Source organism: Xenopus laevis, chromosome 9_10S, assembly GCF_017654675.1.
Source record: "Xenopus laevis strain J_2021 chromosome 9_10S, Xenopus_laevis_v10.1, whole genome shotgun sequence".
In the NCBI taxonomy this organism is placed as follows: domain Eukaryota; kingdom Metazoa; phylum Chordata; class Amphibia; order Anura; family Pipidae; genus Xenopus; species Xenopus laevis.
Genome location: NC_054388.1, coordinates 6,807,947 through 6,825,396, shown reverse-complemented (window position 1 = coordinate 6,825,396; position 17,450 = coordinate 6,807,947). Strand labels below are relative to the sequence as shown.

General features: G+C 42.7%; 1 long non-coding RNA gene across 1 annotated transcript in view; it reads left to right on the top strand.

Moving 5' to 3' along the window:
• Window positions 1–7,696: 7,696 nt before the first annotated feature.
• The window catches only part of LOC108702569, a 144,392-nt gene continuing 134,638 nt past the window's right edge, over window positions 7,697–17,450 (top strand). The window contains exon 1 of the long non-coding RNA XR_001933309.2: window positions 7,697–8,495. This is a non-coding gene — a long non-coding RNA (uncharacterized LOC108702569). The remainder of the gene's footprint in view (window positions 8,496–17,450) is intronic.

Sequence of the window (17,450 nt, the reverse complement as noted above, 5' to 3'; positions counted from 1 at the left end):
GCCAGTCCTCTCCCACCTAAACGTCTCTCAGCATTTGCTTCCCACTCCTTCCTCTGTGCCAGCCCCTTCCTAACAATGCCCACCCTTTCCCTGCCAGCCTTACTCTGCTGGTTCTTTATTGCCAACTCCCATCTTTTCCATCATCTCTCCAGTCTGTGACTATCCTCAGTCCTCACTCACATGTTGTCTGTTTCTCCTGCCCCTCTACCCACCCCCACCTGCCCTCTCTCCTCCCTGACCCTTCCCTCTCACTTACTCATTCTCACAATTCCATCCCCTAATTGCTCTTCCATGTGCTCAGCAGACTTTGAGCCGTTCCCTTTCTTCTCTCTTTCATGCCTCCCCCTCCTCCCCCTATGCCCCTGGGCTTCCTCTTGTGTTTCCTCTCAATGTAGTGCCATGCTCTGGGCTGATCCTCTGACACGCTAAATACTGCCTTAAGCTGGCCATAGACACAAAGATCCGATTGTAAAAATCAAGAATCCGTAAAATTTTCGGACCTTGTTGTGTCCCGACATTTTTCGTCCGGCGGAGATCAGTCGTTTGGTCGACAGGTTAAAAGATTTCTGTCGGCTGCTGATAATATCTCTGCGTGTATTGCCGATCGTACGATTTTCAGTGGGAGACTGTCACCAGCTTTGTCAGACATAACTTTCATATGATTACTGTCAGGGGCAGAACATCGGCTCATCTGTTCTTTTACTGCTTTATTTGATCTGAATGGTTAGTGGCAGGTCAGGAGATGGTGAAGTCCGATCTTTGCATCTATGGGCAGCTTTATTCACATGACATTGGCATCAGCAAGTTAATGTTACTGGGCAGAATAAAGTAACTGGGTTGGCAATATAAGCACCCATTGTAGCTCACTCACACTCACTCACACTCACCTTTACCTGCAACAACTCACACAGTCACTTGATTTGTACAGACATGGCTGAACTAGCAGTGCCCAAACCACAACCTTTCGGCTTTTATTCAACAGCTGCCATTGCGTTTAGATGCTGGGGGGATTGAAGTTTAAACACTGGAGGGCTTCAGGCTGGACATCTCTTATTTAACTATAAAGAATAATGTACCCCCTGGCTTCTGTGGGATCCTACTTATGGCCAGTCGGAGGGCCCCCCTATGTGTTTTTATACCCTCAAGAGCAGGGAACTGTATGAAAAGTAGGGTCTTGTTAAACTGCAGTGCTCTGTACCAGTGGGGGTCAGACAAATGAAATTGCCTCTTAAAATACCAAATGATTGTTGTGTGCCTCACTCATCCACTATTGGGTTGCAATGCATTCATGGCCTATGCTTTGTTACTAGTGTGTCACATTAATAGTGCAACTGTACTGCTCAGCCTCACTGTATTACACACTCACACTCTGACTGATCTTTAAGGGGGAGCAAAGGGAAAATCTGCAAATTTGTCCCTGAACTCAGCACTGCGGCGTATGGTGCCATTGGTGATACAAATCCTGGTGAGAACAGCGACTATATTGCCTGTATTGTCATTGATTTGTTACAACAAGTTGGTGCACAAACAAGTCTTATTGGTGCATGAAAGTTGTTACTGTATGACAGCACCCACTGTATGTACGTGCACTGTCCTCTCTCTGCCAACTAACATACACTTTCCTCTCTCTGCCAGCTAACATGCACAGTCCTCTCTCTGCCAGATAACGTGCACAGTCCTCTCTCTGCCAACTAACATGCACAGTCCTCTCTCTGCCAGATAACATGCACAGTCCTCTCTCTGCCAGCTAAAATGCACAGTCCTCTCTCTGCCAACTAACATGCACAGTCCTCTCTCTGCCAACTAACATGCACTGTCCTCTCTCTGCCAACTAACATGCACAGTCCTCTCTCTGCCAGAAAACATGCACTGTCCTCTCTCTGCCAACTAACATGCACAGTCCTCTCTCTGCCAACTAACATGCACAGTCCTCTCTCTGCCAGATAACATGCACTGTCCTCTCTCTGCCAACTAACATGCACAGTCCTCTCTCTGCCAACTAACGTGCACAGTCCTCTCTCTGCCAGATAACGTGCACTGTCCTCTCTCTGCCAGATAACGTGCACTGTCCTCTCTCTGCCAGATAACATGCACAGTCCTCTCTCTGCCAACTAACATACACTTTCCTCTCTCTGCCAGCTAACATGCACTGTCCTCTCACTGCCAGCTAAAATGCACTGTCTTCTCTCTGCCAGCTAACATGCACTTTCCTCTCTCTTTCAGCCAAAGTGAAAAAGGGCAGCCCTTGTGGAACTGCAGTGTTAGCTGAAAGGACACCTTTCTTGTTTTGCATCTACTGATAATAACCAGAAGAGGTCTTGGAAGTGGTGGTGGGGGTGATTCTGAGTACCCACCCACCCTCCCCCACACTTGATAATTCATTCAGATCATAGACAGAGCTTTTCACGTAAATAGGTGTGAAACTGAATGGCTAATTACCTAGGTCTGTGCAATGGCTTCTGCCGCATGGAATTACTTGCAAAGAGCTGCCATTTATTGTTACACTTTCCCAAGTTGGATTCTGCTGTTGTCATACGAGCTTAGACTTGTGTCTTCTTTAAGAACAAAATCTCGGAATTTTCCATTGACACCCATTTCCTCTGTTTATAAAGATGCCTTTGCTTTGTAGCAGTAAACACACACGGGATTGATCAGTGCACATTCCCTGACCCTGTGATTTACTGTTTCCAATGTTCTTTGTTAATGTAATTGCCATAGAAGACAGCATCTGTCTGTCCCTTTCTGTTCTCTGCTTCTGAAGCCTGAAACTGTAGCAGAAGTCAGTTCTCCACATCTGTTAACCAGCTAGCGTCTGCTATGGTGACTCGGGAGTTAGAACCAGCAGTGCAGAGAATGTAACCTTTAAGCCCAGTGTATAGTTTATGTATATTTGAAAACAGTTCAAAAAAAAAAAAGTTGAAAATATGCAAATTAGGATTCGGATTCGGTTCGGCCGGGCAGAAGGATTCGGCCGAATCCGAATCCTGCTGAAAAAGGCCGAATCCCGAACCGAATCCTGGATTCGGTGCATCCCTAGTTTATACAAACTATAGTAGTACTTATCTGTTATCTACTGTATATCCTGTGCTTGAATGGCTGCCCCCATGGCTACACAGCAGCTTGTTTATATAAACTATAGTAGTACTTATCTGTTATCTACTGTGTATCCTGTGCTTGAATGGCTGCCCCCATGGCTACACAGATGCTTGTTTATATAAACTATAGTAGTACTTATCTGTTATCTACTGTGTATCCTGTGCTTGAATGGCTGCCCCCATGACTACACAGCAGCTTGTTTATATAAACTATAGTAGTACTTATCTGTTATCTAATGTGTATCCTGTGCTTGAATTGCTGCCCCATGACTACACAGCAGCTTGTTTATATAAACTATAGTAGTACTTATCTGTTATCTACTGTATATCCTGTGCTTGAGTGGCTGCCCCCATGGCTACACAGCAGCTTGTTTATATAAACTATAGTAGTACTTATCTGTTATCTACTGTGTATCCTGTGCTTGAATGGCTGCCCCCATGGCTACACAGCAGCTTGTTTATATAAAAACTATATTTGTGTTTCTGAAGTAAACACAGATGTTTTACCATTGCAGGGCAACCGTACATTATATTCTCATTACTTTAAAACACTTTTTGGTGTTGCCGTTCCTTTAAGTTTCAGACCCTTCCTAATCTTCTCCCATCCTGTCTTACTCCCTATTAACCTTGTCTAGTTCTGCTATCTCCTCAATCTGCAAACTTGTCTATGACTCTGACAATAAGCTTGCCTATTAACTTTGAACTGCTTTGCCTACTCGATTGCTGACCCATCCTGGTCAACTTTATATCGCATGTCCCTCTAGATTCCCCCTCTATGTATATTCTGCCTCTTCCTGTTTGAGCTCTTGGGGCTTCAATGGTTCGAGCCCTGGTTGTATATGGATACCAAAGCATTCCTTAAATCCACAATGACAGGAGCATACAAGTTCTACCCTATGGTTTGTGTGGCCTCCTATAACCAGCTTACTTGGAAGTGTTTTAGGTCGTATAGCTATAGTAGCCTCTTTCTTAGATACCAGCATTCTTTCTCCCAGATCCAACTCAATCCAGGTCTAACCCAATTTCTGGGCTGATAGGCATTGCCCATGGCTGGTGCCCATAATGACATGGGCACACCAAGAGTTCCTCTTGTTTCTCTGGAAGACCAGTCCGACCATCCTCCATTTTCACCAGCAAGCCACCAATACTAATGAGGTTGTCAGGACCTCGATAATCTGATAGGAATTGTTATTGACTGGAGCCCATATGGAATTGGGCACACTTGGATTTCCTCTTGTTCCTTTGCAGACCAGTCCGACCATCCTCCCTATCCACCAGCAAGCCAACAAGAGCAATGAGGTTGTCAGGACCTCCATAATCTGATAGGAATTGTCATTGACTGGAGCCCATATGGAATTGGGCACACTAGGAATTCCTCTGTTTCTCTGGCAGACCAGTCTTTTCCATCAGCAAGCCACAGAGAACAATGAGGTCAGGAAATCTGTAATGAATTCCCATCATGTTAGATATTAGTAAAGTGAGTAGCACCTAGGCCAGACCTGTCTTTCAGAATTCATGATACACAGATGGGGAGACAACTGTTGACAATCAGTGGGGAAAAATATTTGGATTTATCTTCCAAAGTCTGGGAGGTGCCACCTTCTGTAATGGGCTAGGACATCCCAAGATAAGAATAAAACATGAATATGGGGTTACTGGGTTCTAAAGCAGAATTTTTAAGGGACCTCGTGGGTTTAATATCGGCTGTTGGTTAGAAATTCACTTGAACGTGAACAGGCTGAAGTTGATGATGACCTTGATTTTGCCTCCTCCCCTGCTGAGAAGTTCCTCTTTCTCTCTGCTGTGGTTTTTATTCTTAGCAATGGTAACACTGATTGTTGTCTTTTAACATTCTCACTGCTTCCCCTTCTCCCTCCCAGAACAAATAGGCTGTTGCTACCAGAATGGAGACATCGGCGGCCATCTTAGAAAAGGCCTGTCACCCTTTAATACACCTTGCTCGGAGAAGTTCCTTTTTTTTCTGTCCTGTGGTTTTTTTTATACTAAGCAGCTGCAGCCACAGCACTGATTGTGGTATTGTCATCTTGTCACATTCTCACTGCTTCCCCTTCTCACTCCCAGTACAGAATGGAGACATTGGCGGCCATCTTAGAAGAGGCCTGCCACTCTTTAATACACCTTCCTCTGGGAAGTTCCTCTTTCTCTCTCCTGCGGTTTTTATTCTAGGCAGTTGCAGCTACAGCACTGATTGTGATATTGTTATCTTGTCACATTCTTACTGCTTCCCCTTCTCACTCCCAGTACAGAATGGAGACATTGGCGGCCATCTTAGTAGAGGCCTGCCACTCTTTAATACACCTTCCTCTTGGAAGTTCCTAATTCTCTCTCCTGCGGTTTTTATTCTAGGCAGTTGCTGCTACAGCACTGATTGTGGTATTGCCATCTTGTCACATTCTCACTGCTTCCCCTTCTCACTCCTAGTACAGATATTGCAAACAGAATGGAAACATTGGCGGCCATCTTAGAAGAGGCCTGCCATTCTTTAATACACCTTCCTCTGGGAAGTTCCTCTTTCTCTCTCCTGTGGTTTTTATTCTAGGCAGCTGCAGCTACAGCACTGATTGCGGTATTGCCACATTCTCACTGTTTCCCCATGTCGCTCTCCCAGTACAGAAGTTGCTACCAGAATGGAGGCGACGGCAGCCATCTTAGAAGTGGTAACAGGGAAGCAGATGGTTGTGTCAGTGGAACGAAGCACTATTTCTGACAGAGGGGAGACTGCTGTTGCTCTCACACGTCTCACCTTCAGGGGATGATTAGAAAACTGGAAGTGGGGAAAGCGAAAACCGTTTTCCAGTCTTGTGAGGATTTTAGTGGCTAAAAATAACAGGTTCTGCTTTGGAAAGAAATAAATGCGACTCTGTGACAAATCGAGGTCAGGAGCAAGGCCTTAGGATGGTTTGGCCTTGAATTGTTTTGCTGTTAACCCTCTTCTCAGGCAAAGCGTACTGGAGGCGTAAAAAGCCGCCGCTTCTCGCTAACGAACCTGTAATTAGCAGCGTGCCGGAACATCTGCCAGTTGCTAATTACAGGCTGTCTGAGAGCAGAGAGAGAGCAGCTGCTGTCACAGAGAGGAGCGTGGAATGAAACAAAGGGAGATAAAAGCGGCCATTGTCAAGCTCACGGGAAAAGCAAGGACGTCCTCTGCTCCAAATCTTATTTGTGTGACAGACTTATAAACACGTCCCCGTCCCCACAGGCCATATAAACCCCCCTACGGCCATGTTTATGGATACTAGTAAAAGAACCAATGGCTGTGGCTGCCACCTGGCCCTGAAAAATGATGCTTGATGCCATTGTTATCAACGGGGTTGTTCACCTTCAAATGAACGTTCAGTATGACGTAGAGAGGGATATTCTAAAACAATTTGCAATTGGTTTTCATTTTTTTATTATTATTTGAGGTTTTTGAGTTATTTCGCTTTTCATTCAGCAGCTCTCCAGCTTCAGCCATCTGGTTGTCAGGGTCTAAATTCCCCTAGCAACCATGCTTTTATATGAAAAAGAGATGGGAATATGAATAGGAGAGGCCCCCGAAATAGTAAGATGAGTAATAAAAAGTCGCAATAACAATACATTTTATGTACAACTGCTTTAAGGAAGAGATCTGCCAGTTAGGAGGGCGTGCAGGGCAGGCCCCGGACAACTTTGCAGCAGTTAGGCGGTGCCCTACAGCAATGGGACTTTAATACTTGTTGAGGCCTCGTTAAGATCACTGAAATGTTGCGGCTTTATTAGTAAATGCATTTAGTCATTGAAGTGTCATTGAAAAGTGTTATGTCAAGGACCGACTTGTGCTTTTTAATTAGTACCTTTTCTTCCCTGCCAATCAAATGCCTGATTCTACTTTGTGCCTTTAAAGGGGGTTGTTCTTGTAGAGAATGATATTAGGACATTATGCAATTGATTTTCATTTCTATAATTATTATTTTTTATTATTATTCGTTTTTGAGATTTTTTCAGCAGCTCTCTGGTTTGCAATTCCATCAGGTTGCTAGGGTCCAAATAGGGTTGCCACCTTTTAGCCAGGTGGAGACCGGGCAGGGGGTGGGGCTATGATGTGGAGGGGTGGGGCTATGATTTGGAGGGGTGGGGCTGTGCTGCAGAGGGTGGCGGATTGTTGTTTTGGGGCGGGGGTATGATGCGGCCGATTGCCATGTCAATCATAGGGAATCCTGCCCAGTTTTCCTAATTTGGAAAACCGGGCAGGCAGTTTTGACCTGGGCAGCCCTTCAAATTACCGGGCTGTCCAGGTCGAAACTGGACAGGTAGCCAGGGTTGCCACCTGGCCGGTAAAAATGATGGTTGATCCCAATGTTTTTAATAGGGAAAAAAGATAAATATATAGAAAGGCCGGTATTTTTTTCCCGGAAAAGGTGGCAAACCTATGTCCAAATGATCCTATATCGATTTGAATAAGAGACCGACCGGAATAGGAAAGGTCTAAATAGAAATATAAATACTAAAAAGTAGCAATTACAATACATTTGTAGCCTTACAGAGGATTTGTTTTTAGATGGGGTCAGTGACCCCCTATTTGAAAGCTGGAAAGGGTCAGAAGAAGGCAAAAAGTAGAAAAAAAAAACTAAAATAAATAATCAAGGCCAACTGCAAAGTTGCTTAGAATTGGCCATGCTAAAGGTTAACTTGCCATGGTAGGAGCTTCTCTGTAGTTTATTAGAGGCAGTGACCAGTCATGTGTTATATTACCCATTGCCCTTTATTGTTTTTAATAGTATGTGCAAGGGCCAGCTCAACTGTAAACATGTTCAGAAATAGTGTAATATTCTTTTCAGACTGCGGTGCCCTCCGGTGGTGAAAGATTAAACGAGTGGCGATGCCAATTCAATGCACACACTCATATCTCCCATGTGCAACAACCCCAGTTCCCCACCAATAACAACACAAGTTGAATTCACATCAATCAATAGATCTGGAAGTTATGGCATTAAAAAAAAAAATACTTTTCTTTGATTGTAAATGTATCTTTTTTTGGTGGAGTGTTTTTCATCTACAGCAAGATTACAATAGAAAGGAATCCACATGTTTATAAGCACTTGTAGGGTTGTAAATAGGCAGGTTAACAGTAAGGGCCCCGGGGCCCCATAACATTACAGCATGTGCTGATTCTCAGCTTCTTTCTCCAAATAACACTGCAGGATATTAGTGCCAGGCAGTTGCAGCCTCACGCTTGTTACTTCGTTTCTTTCTATCAAGAAACACCTGGACCTCACCTGGTCCTCCCTGGTCACATGACAGTTTCATTTTGGGGCAGAAGCTGAATTTGCCGGTTTTGTAAGAGGTGAGGAAGGGAAACTGGAACGGCCGAACCATAGGAACCCAACACATCTCAGCCTCAGCACCTCTGCATTTAACCTGGTACGTTTCATTGTTTGTATTTAGAAATAACTGCAACTGTGGCTGGTGGGGGGATCCGAAGGGATTGGGTGGGGAGGCTGGTGACAGTCGCAGCCGTAAAAGCTGCAGAAATGTCTATTTGCTGCTGGTTGTGTTTTTCACTGTTTGAAATGCTCCTCCCTAGTTGGTTTATATTTTTCATAAATTCTCCTTTTTTTTTCCTTTAAAAAATGTGTTATTTTGGGGACACACCATGCGGATTTGGGGTCCCTCTGGCTGTATGTTGACTTCAGTGGACCCTTAGTTCCTGTTGTGCCAAAACCCCCTGCAATCATCTCCGTAAGGGCTCTTACACACAGCCATTTTCTCCTGTGCTCCCCTGCGTTGCAGGAGTAGACGCACTCAGGGTCGGACTGGGGGGCCCTGGGCCCACCGTGGCTGCTGCCCCAGGACCCCCTGCAGTTGCGGCGTGTGTTACGCGTCTGTGTGCGGCACCGTGTCTGTGTTTATGCGCACAGACGCTGTTGTGCGCATGCTCAGTGTTTTCTTGTTTAAAGCTGCGACAAAAGGGGTCGCAACTTTAAGAGCCATATGTGGGTTCGGACCTACAAAAGCTGGGGGCCCACGGGGCTTTTTCCCGGTGCCCCGCCGGCCCACTCCGACTCTGGACGCACTCAATTACTGTGAAGGGGACTGTACTCACACAGACGCATGTATGCGCCGAACACAGGGGAAATGCAACATGCTGCGTCCCACCTGTGTTTGCCGCTTACATGTGTCTGTGTCAGTACAGCCCCCTTTGCAGTAACTGAGTGTGTCTACTCCTGCGCTCCCCTGCGGCTGAACGGAAGAACGTGCAACACAAGGGAAGCTCCAGGAGGTCCCCAGCAATCTGGATAACAGGTCCCATCGATGCAGAGGCCTTTCTAGTATTGTCATTCCATGGTATAGCCAGCATGTGGCAGCACAGATATATTGTATTGAGTTTATTTAATGTTTACATGATTTTCTAGAAGATTTAACTTAAACCCCAGGTCCCCAGAATTCTGGATAACAGGTCCCATGTATAAAGAGGGCTTCCTAGTATTGTCATTCCATGGTACAGCCAGCAGATGGCAGCACATACATATTGTATTGAGTTTTTTTAATATTTACATGATTTTTTAGCAGACTTAAGGTAACAGAATTTAAACTAGGGAAAGATCTGTTATCTGGAAAACCCCAGGTCCACCGTAATCTGGATAACAGGTCCCATATATGCAGAGGCCTTTCTAGTATTGTCAGTCCATGGTACGGCCAGCAGGTGGCAGCACAGATATACTGTATTGAGTTTATTTAATGTTTACATAATTTTCCACAAGATTTAACTGAAACCCCAGGTCCCCAGCATTCTGAATAACAGGTCCCATATATACAATACTTATCCAATGCTTCCTAGTATTGTCATTCCATGGTACAGCCAGCAGGTGGCAGCACAGACATACTTACAGTTGTTGCAGTAACTTTTCTCCACTATCTGCAGAAGGTTCATAAGAGCTTTGACACAAGAGTAAACGATAAGTACAGCTTTTTGTATGGGAAATTAAACAGATTCCCCCCTCACTATGATTGGTTGGGGGGAACGCAATTAATTCGGATATTGATTTATCCCACATCGGAATGCAGCAGACCCGATTACGTTTTTTTTGGAGACCAGAAAAAGTGTAGATTTCATGAAAATGTCAGATCGGGGAAAAGTATTATTTTTTATTACACTTGATGTATTTTTATAGAGGGTCCATGTGTTCTGCTGTGTTGCTCAGTGAAGCTTTCAGGTAAATACCGAAGGGAAGCCAAACTCAATGGATAACTCTGAACTTAATGAGGATAGAACTGGCCATTGGGCTACTGGAGAAATCCCAGTGGGTCCCGTTGCCTCTGGTCTTTGTGCAAAGTTGGAGATGGGTGCTATAGGCAAGGAGGTGGCTGGTGCTATTGGCACAGGGTGGATGTTGGTGGTGGCCCTTGAGGTCAGCTCCTCCAATAGGGTTGCCACCTGGCTGGTATTTTACTGGCCTGGCCAGTGAAAATGTTGTTTGATGCCAATGTTATTTATAAGGAAAAACCATAAAAATATAGCAAGGCCGGTATTTTCCGGGTCTCCACTTTCTATTCGGTTTTCAGCTTCTAATTTCTTGTTATTACAGAAACCAAAATAAGCAAATCAATCAAAAAATAAGTACGTTTTACTAAATGAGCATCGCTGTATTTCAAAGCTTTCTGGATGATGGATTTCTGTATATTAGATCGCACACCTTGTTCTTACACATGGGGCAGAATAGATAGAGGTAGGGTTTCAACTGGACTGGGCTTCAACTGGAAAACTGGACAGAAATCCAGCCAGTTGCACATAAGTGATGTAATAACCATGACCCGGCATCATAACTCCACGACATCATCTCTGATGTCATCATGCCCACCCAAACATCACTGCTCCACCCCCAATGCTATCTGCCCCGCTCCCTTTGTTCCGGTTTAGCCACCGGCAAACATGGCAACTAGGGTTGGGCGAATTTGACCCGTTTTGCCAAAAATTTGCCACCGATGAAATGTCGCTGACGCCCATTAAAGTCTATGGGCGTGAATAAAATTTTGTCGTGCGGCGAAACTTTTTTTGACGCGCGCCTTTTTATTTTGACGGACAACGTCATACAAGTTTTTGGACGTCATTTTTTCAGCGAAACAAGGTGAAAAAATTCGCAACCCTGTGTGTGACGCTGGTGTGGTAAAGTGGAGAAATAAAGTACGGGGCTGTATCTTACCCCTTGAGCCTCCTTTATAGAGAAGGGGGTGAATTTCTTGGCTGGCCCAATAACACCCTGACTATGCCCCATCATACCCGTCCATAGCCAGTAACATCCTGACTGTGCCCCCTCCTGCTTTATGAATGAGGGTTAGTGATGGGCGAATAAAATTCGCCTGGCACAAATTTGCGGTGAATTTCCATGTGAAAAAAGTCGCTTGCGTCAAATTAACACCTATTAACTTTTAACACCAGCATCAAAATTTTCGTTTTTCATAATTTATTCGCACATTTTTGCCGTTTTGCGAATTTCGCGGGAAATTTATGATTTTTCCGGCAAAGCGAAACGGGAGATATTCACCCATCACTAATGAGGGTGACGACAGTCCTGCAGTTACAGTTAGTGGGTGCTATGACACAATAGGTGCTGCTATTTACTGTATATAGAGGAAATATGCTTATTCTAGTGAGGCCCTGTATGTTCCAAAGAGAGCAGTAGGGTTGTCAGGCCACTTAAAGAAACCATAGTAAAAGTTACCCCTTTAACTGCCATCCTGTTGCTATGACTACAGACTCTAGCGTCCTATAAGGGCGTGATAAGTAGAGGAAAGAGGTAGAAATGGGGAAAAATGCTAACTAGCTGCATATTGGCCTAAGGAGAACTTTCCCTTTAATCCAAGGTTTCATCCACCTCTAGTTCTAACTCTGTTTTCTAAATTAAAATTCCCAGCACCCCTCCCATAGCCGCCAATTCTTCTGGGAAGCTGGGAGTTGTAGCTTAGCAACTGCAGGCGAAGAGCAAGCGGAACATCTCTGGTTTATTAAGCCGAACCTCCAGCCTTTTGCAAGAAAGGGAAAAGAACCCGCTCTCCCCAGTCTCCGTGGGATAATCCCTGTACACTAACAGGGTCATATCGATTTTTCATCTATAATGTAGATGTGGGGAGGCTGCCCAATAGAACCCAATTGTTAGATGCCTTGTCTGTACAGGTATGGGATCAGTTGTCCGGAAACCCTTTATCCAGAAAGCTCTGAATTACGGAATAGCCGTCTCCCATAGACTCAATTTTAACCAAATTATCCAAATGTTTTAAAAATGATTTTCTTTTTTTGTGTAATAATAAAACAGTAGCTTGTACTTGATCCCAACTAAGATATAATTGATCCTTATTGGAAGCAAAACCAGCCTATTGGGTTTATTTAATGTTTACATGATCCAAATAACAAAAAGATCTGGAAAAACCCCAGGGCGTTCCAAGCAGCATTCCCTGGCATGGAGTTAAAAAGCAAAGCGTATATATATATATGTGTGTATATATATATATATATATATATATATATATATATATATATATATATATATATATATATATAACATGACATTTATCAAAACATGCAGTTCTTGGTTTATCAGGGCAAAAACCATCCAGCTCATGTGCATTTTCTTGCTTCTGATACCGTCCCTTGATGTAATATCAACACACGGATTCATAAATGTCAGCGTCACTTTAAATAAACACGGGGGTCGGTGATGACCCCTCTGCACATGACAGTTATTAAATTAACCTTCAGCCCTGCTTTGTATTCAGTTATTTCCTTAATAATGTCCTGAAGGTCATAAAAATCTCATTCGCTGTCAAGGAGCAAAATGAATAAACCCGGCTGCTGCGATTTCTGGCAAGTGTGGCTCCCCCAGCTCCATCTTTGCAGAAGCGTAAAAATGGCGGGCTACTGCGCCAGAAACATAGAACTGGTTTAATTTTTTGGGGTGGCATATATATATATATATATATATATATATATATATATATATATATATATATATATATATATATATATATATATATATATATATATATATATATATATATATATATATATGTGTATATATATATATTTATTTATTTGTGTTTTTGCCCATTATCACGTCATAAGTTTCGTGGCAAAATCCACCCCAAATTGTCGCCTGGAAAAGTTACAGTAATTTAAAGGGTTGGTTCACCTTTACGTTAAAAATGGTCAATTCTAAGAAACTTTCCAATTGGTCTTCATTAATTCATTTTTTAATTATTTACCTTTTTCTTCTGACTTTTTCCAGCTTTCAAATGGGGGTCGCTGACCCCATAAAAAAAAAGAATGCTCTGTAAGGCTACATTGTCATCGCTACTTTTTTATTACTGCTCTTTCTCTTCAGGCCTCTCCTATTCATATTCCAGTCTTTTATTCACATCAGTGCATGGTTGCTAGGGTAGTTTGGACCATAGCAACGATATTGTAGAAACTGCAAACTGCAGAGCTGCTGAATAAAAAGCGAAATAACCAATAGTCTCAGAATATGCCGCTCGACATCATACTAAAACTTTAATTTTAACAACCCCTTTAAATAATTCATATAAACAACTAGGGGGTTATTCATCAAAGTCCAAATTGATCTCAATATTTTCTGCTACAAACTCCGATCAAATCCGCTCAGGATTTTTACACGTAAAGTAATAAGCGTAAACATCCTGAGCGGATTTGATCGGAGTTTGTAGCAGAAAATATTGAGATCAATTCTGACTTTGATTAATAACCCCCTACATAACTACATAACTAGCTGACCTCATGTAAAAAATGCAGTCAGCATGAAACATGGGAAGTGGTCACCAGCCTTTGGGGACTACATAACTAGGTGACCTCATGTAAACGATGAAGAAGTCGACGGGAAATATTGGAGGTGGTCACCAGCCTTTGGGAGCTACATAACTAGCTGACCTCATGTAAACAATGAAGAAGTCAACTGGGAAATATTGGAAGGTGGTCAACAGCCTTTGGGAACTACATAACTAGTTTACTTCATGTAAAGAATGAAGAAGTCAACTGGGAAATATTGGAAGGTGGTTACCAGCCTTTGGGAACTACATAATTAGCTGACCTCATGTAAATGATAAAGAAGTCAACGGAAAATATTGGAAGGTGGTCACCAGCCTTTGGGAACTACATAACTAGCTGACCTCATGTAAACAATGAAGAAGTCAACTGGGAAATATTGGAAGGTGGTCAACAGCCTTTGGGAACTACATAACTAGCTGACCTCATGTAAACAATGAAGAAGTCGACGGGAAATATTGGAGGTGGTCACCAGCCTTTGGGAACTACATAACTAGCTGACCTCATGTAAACAATGAAGAAGTCAACTGGGAAATATTGGAAGGTGTTCACCAGCCTTTGGGAACTACATAACTAGTTGACCTCATGTAAACAATGAAGAAGTCAACTGGGAAATATTGGAAGGTGGTCACCAGCCTTTGGGAACTACATAACTAGTTGACTTCATGTAAACAATGAAGAAGTCAACTGGGAAATATTGGAAGGTGGTCACCAGCCTTTGGGAACTACATAACTAGTTGACCTTATGTAAACAATGAAGAAGTCAACGGGGAATCTAACAGGTGGTCATCAGTGGTGTCCTTAGCCTTGGGGAACTGCGTTATTTGCTGACATTGTATAAATAATGATGAAGTCCATGGAAGCTGCAGGAGGTGTCACCAGCAATATGACCTTAGCCTTAGGAAAGGTGAAGTAGACAAAAATTAGAAGAGAATGGAAATTACTGGAACAGAGAAAGAGACGGATGCTTGGGTAACAAACATACCGGATAGGGAATTTGGGAAGAAATGATAAGACAGAAAAGAGAGGAGATAATGAGTATCTGTGCATGGGTTTCTGTACAGTCAAACACAAATGTGAAGGAATTCAAGCTATGTACCAACTGCCAAATATTCAGTCAGCCTCCAAGCAAACCTTTCTGATTTTTGACTGCACCGTTACAGACATTCCTCCAGAGTCAGCACAAACAGGTTAGCGGTTGGCTCGGAAGCGCTGAACTAATCAACACAGCAGCGTTCCGTTTCTGACTTGGAGCATCATTATTACAGAAATGCTCGGCACAAGCTAACATTTGTCATACGCATCTCGCCTTCTTTTTCAAAACCATTAAATTCCATAACAATTTGAAAAGTAATTCATGCACGCAGAACATTATGTTTTATAGAGTGCGGGAAGAACTGAAAGATCTATTAACTCTGATTAAGCGCCTCTTGTTCTGCGATGATTATTGAGCATTTTGTGGTTTTCTTTGTCTTTTCCAGAACCACAAAATATTTTTTTTTCAGACTTTCCACATGTAAGAAACTACTGTCTTTTTAAATAATTTGTATAAGTTCTATGGTCAACAAACACCACTCACCAAGGTGATATTTAAATATATTTAATGTGTAAAAAATGTGTTACAGAAAATACATACAAATTAACAGATACCTAGCCAGTCAAATGCTCTATTGACAACCTACCAAAATAATATGTATGTATCAATATGTTGTATAAAAGTTTTGTGTATGTCTGTATTATGTGTGTGTCTGTGTGTATGTCTGTGTGTGTGTCCAGTGTGAGAGTGAGCAAACTTCTCTTTGTCCAGGGATATATTCAAAACCTGTGGGATACACCTCCCCCAGCCTACCCATAAATTCCATATGTTAATTGTAACCTAATCCCTCCAGACTTGAGGAACAAATGGAGTCTGGGAACCAGTGTGTGAAAGATGTGTGAATGACAAGTCATGAGTGCTCAAATGAAACATATTCAAACTTAATCAATACTGGAATATAACCATTTTTCCAATACCCAATATTTAACACCACAAAACTGGGAGAGATTTTAAATTTTGTTTTTTGGATTGTGGCCATGTCTCGTCTATTCCTTTTCCTTTGGTCATGGATCAGTGATGCAACTTTATACTCTTAGATTGTTCTTGTGGAATTGCCAAGTTTCTAAAATGTTGTGTTCAGGTACAGTCATGTAAGCTTCCATTTGCACATATTTCATTTTTCTTGCTTTATTTTTCACTTTCTGTTCCTTTTTTTTTTGTATTTGGAACTTCCCAAACACTTTATCCTATTTTTTTCCCCAAACACTTTATCCTATTCTTTTTTCCCAACTGTTCCTTTGAAACTATTCCCTTGTTTACCCCAACTCTTCCCTTGTTTCCCACCCAACTCTTCCTTTACTCTTGCGTTGTTTTCCTTCCAACTCTTCCTCTGTTTCCCCCCAACTCTTCCTCTGTTTCCCCCCAACTCTTCCTCTGTTTCCCCCCAACTCTTCCTCTGTTTCCCCCCAACTCTTCCTCTGTTGGAAGGGAAACAACGAAAGAGTTGGGGGGAAACAGAGGAAGAGTTGGGAGGCAAACTCTTCCTTTACACTTTCGTTGTTCCCCCCAACTCTTCTGTTTTTTTTCCTCAACTCTTCTGTTGTTTCCCTCCCAACTCTTCCGTTGTTTCCCCCCAACTCTTCCGTTGTTTCCCCCCAACTCTTCCGTTGTTTCCCCCCAACTCTTCCGTTGTTTCCCCCCAACTCTTCCGTTGTTTCCCCCCAACTCTTCCGTTGTTTCCCCCCAACTCTTCCGTTGTTTCCCCCCAACTCTTCCTTGTTTGCCTCCCAACTCTTCCGCTGTTTCCCTCCCAATTCTTCCATTGTTTCCCTCCCAACTCTTTTTTGTTTCCCTTCCCTTTATCTGTCCTGGTTTGATCTAGTTCACCTTTAAGTTAACTTTTAGTATTTTATAGAATGACCAATTCTATGCAACCTTTCATTTGGTCTTCATTATTTATGTCTATAGTTTGAATTATTTGCCTCTTTCGTCTGACTCTTTTCAGCTTTCAAATGACCCCATTCTAAAAACCCCCAATCTAAAAACAAATGCTCTGTAAGGCTACAAATATATAGTTATTGCTACTTTTTTTATTCCTCATCTTCCTATTCAGATCCTCTCCTATTCATATTCCAGTCTCAAATCAATGCATGGCTACTAGGGTCATTGCATGGCTACTAGCAACCCGATTGCCAAAAAAATGCCAACTGAAAAGCCACTGAATAAAAAGCTAAATAAGTCAAAAAATTCAAATAATGAATTATAATCAATAAAATATTGTCATTTGTAAGTGAAAACTGTGTTTAAAGGTAATGAGAAGTTGGCTGGGTGAAAAGAGATCAATTAGAATTGTTGTCTGGTCCTTAATTGGCTGCTCCTATTCATTGCCCGAGGGGAATCCTATAAGGCATGTATGCCCCGGTTATATGTGAATTGTCTCTTCCAGCACATTCCAATTCCGACTTTAACACACGGAGCTGTTTTTATGCTGACGCGGTTGAAGTCTCCT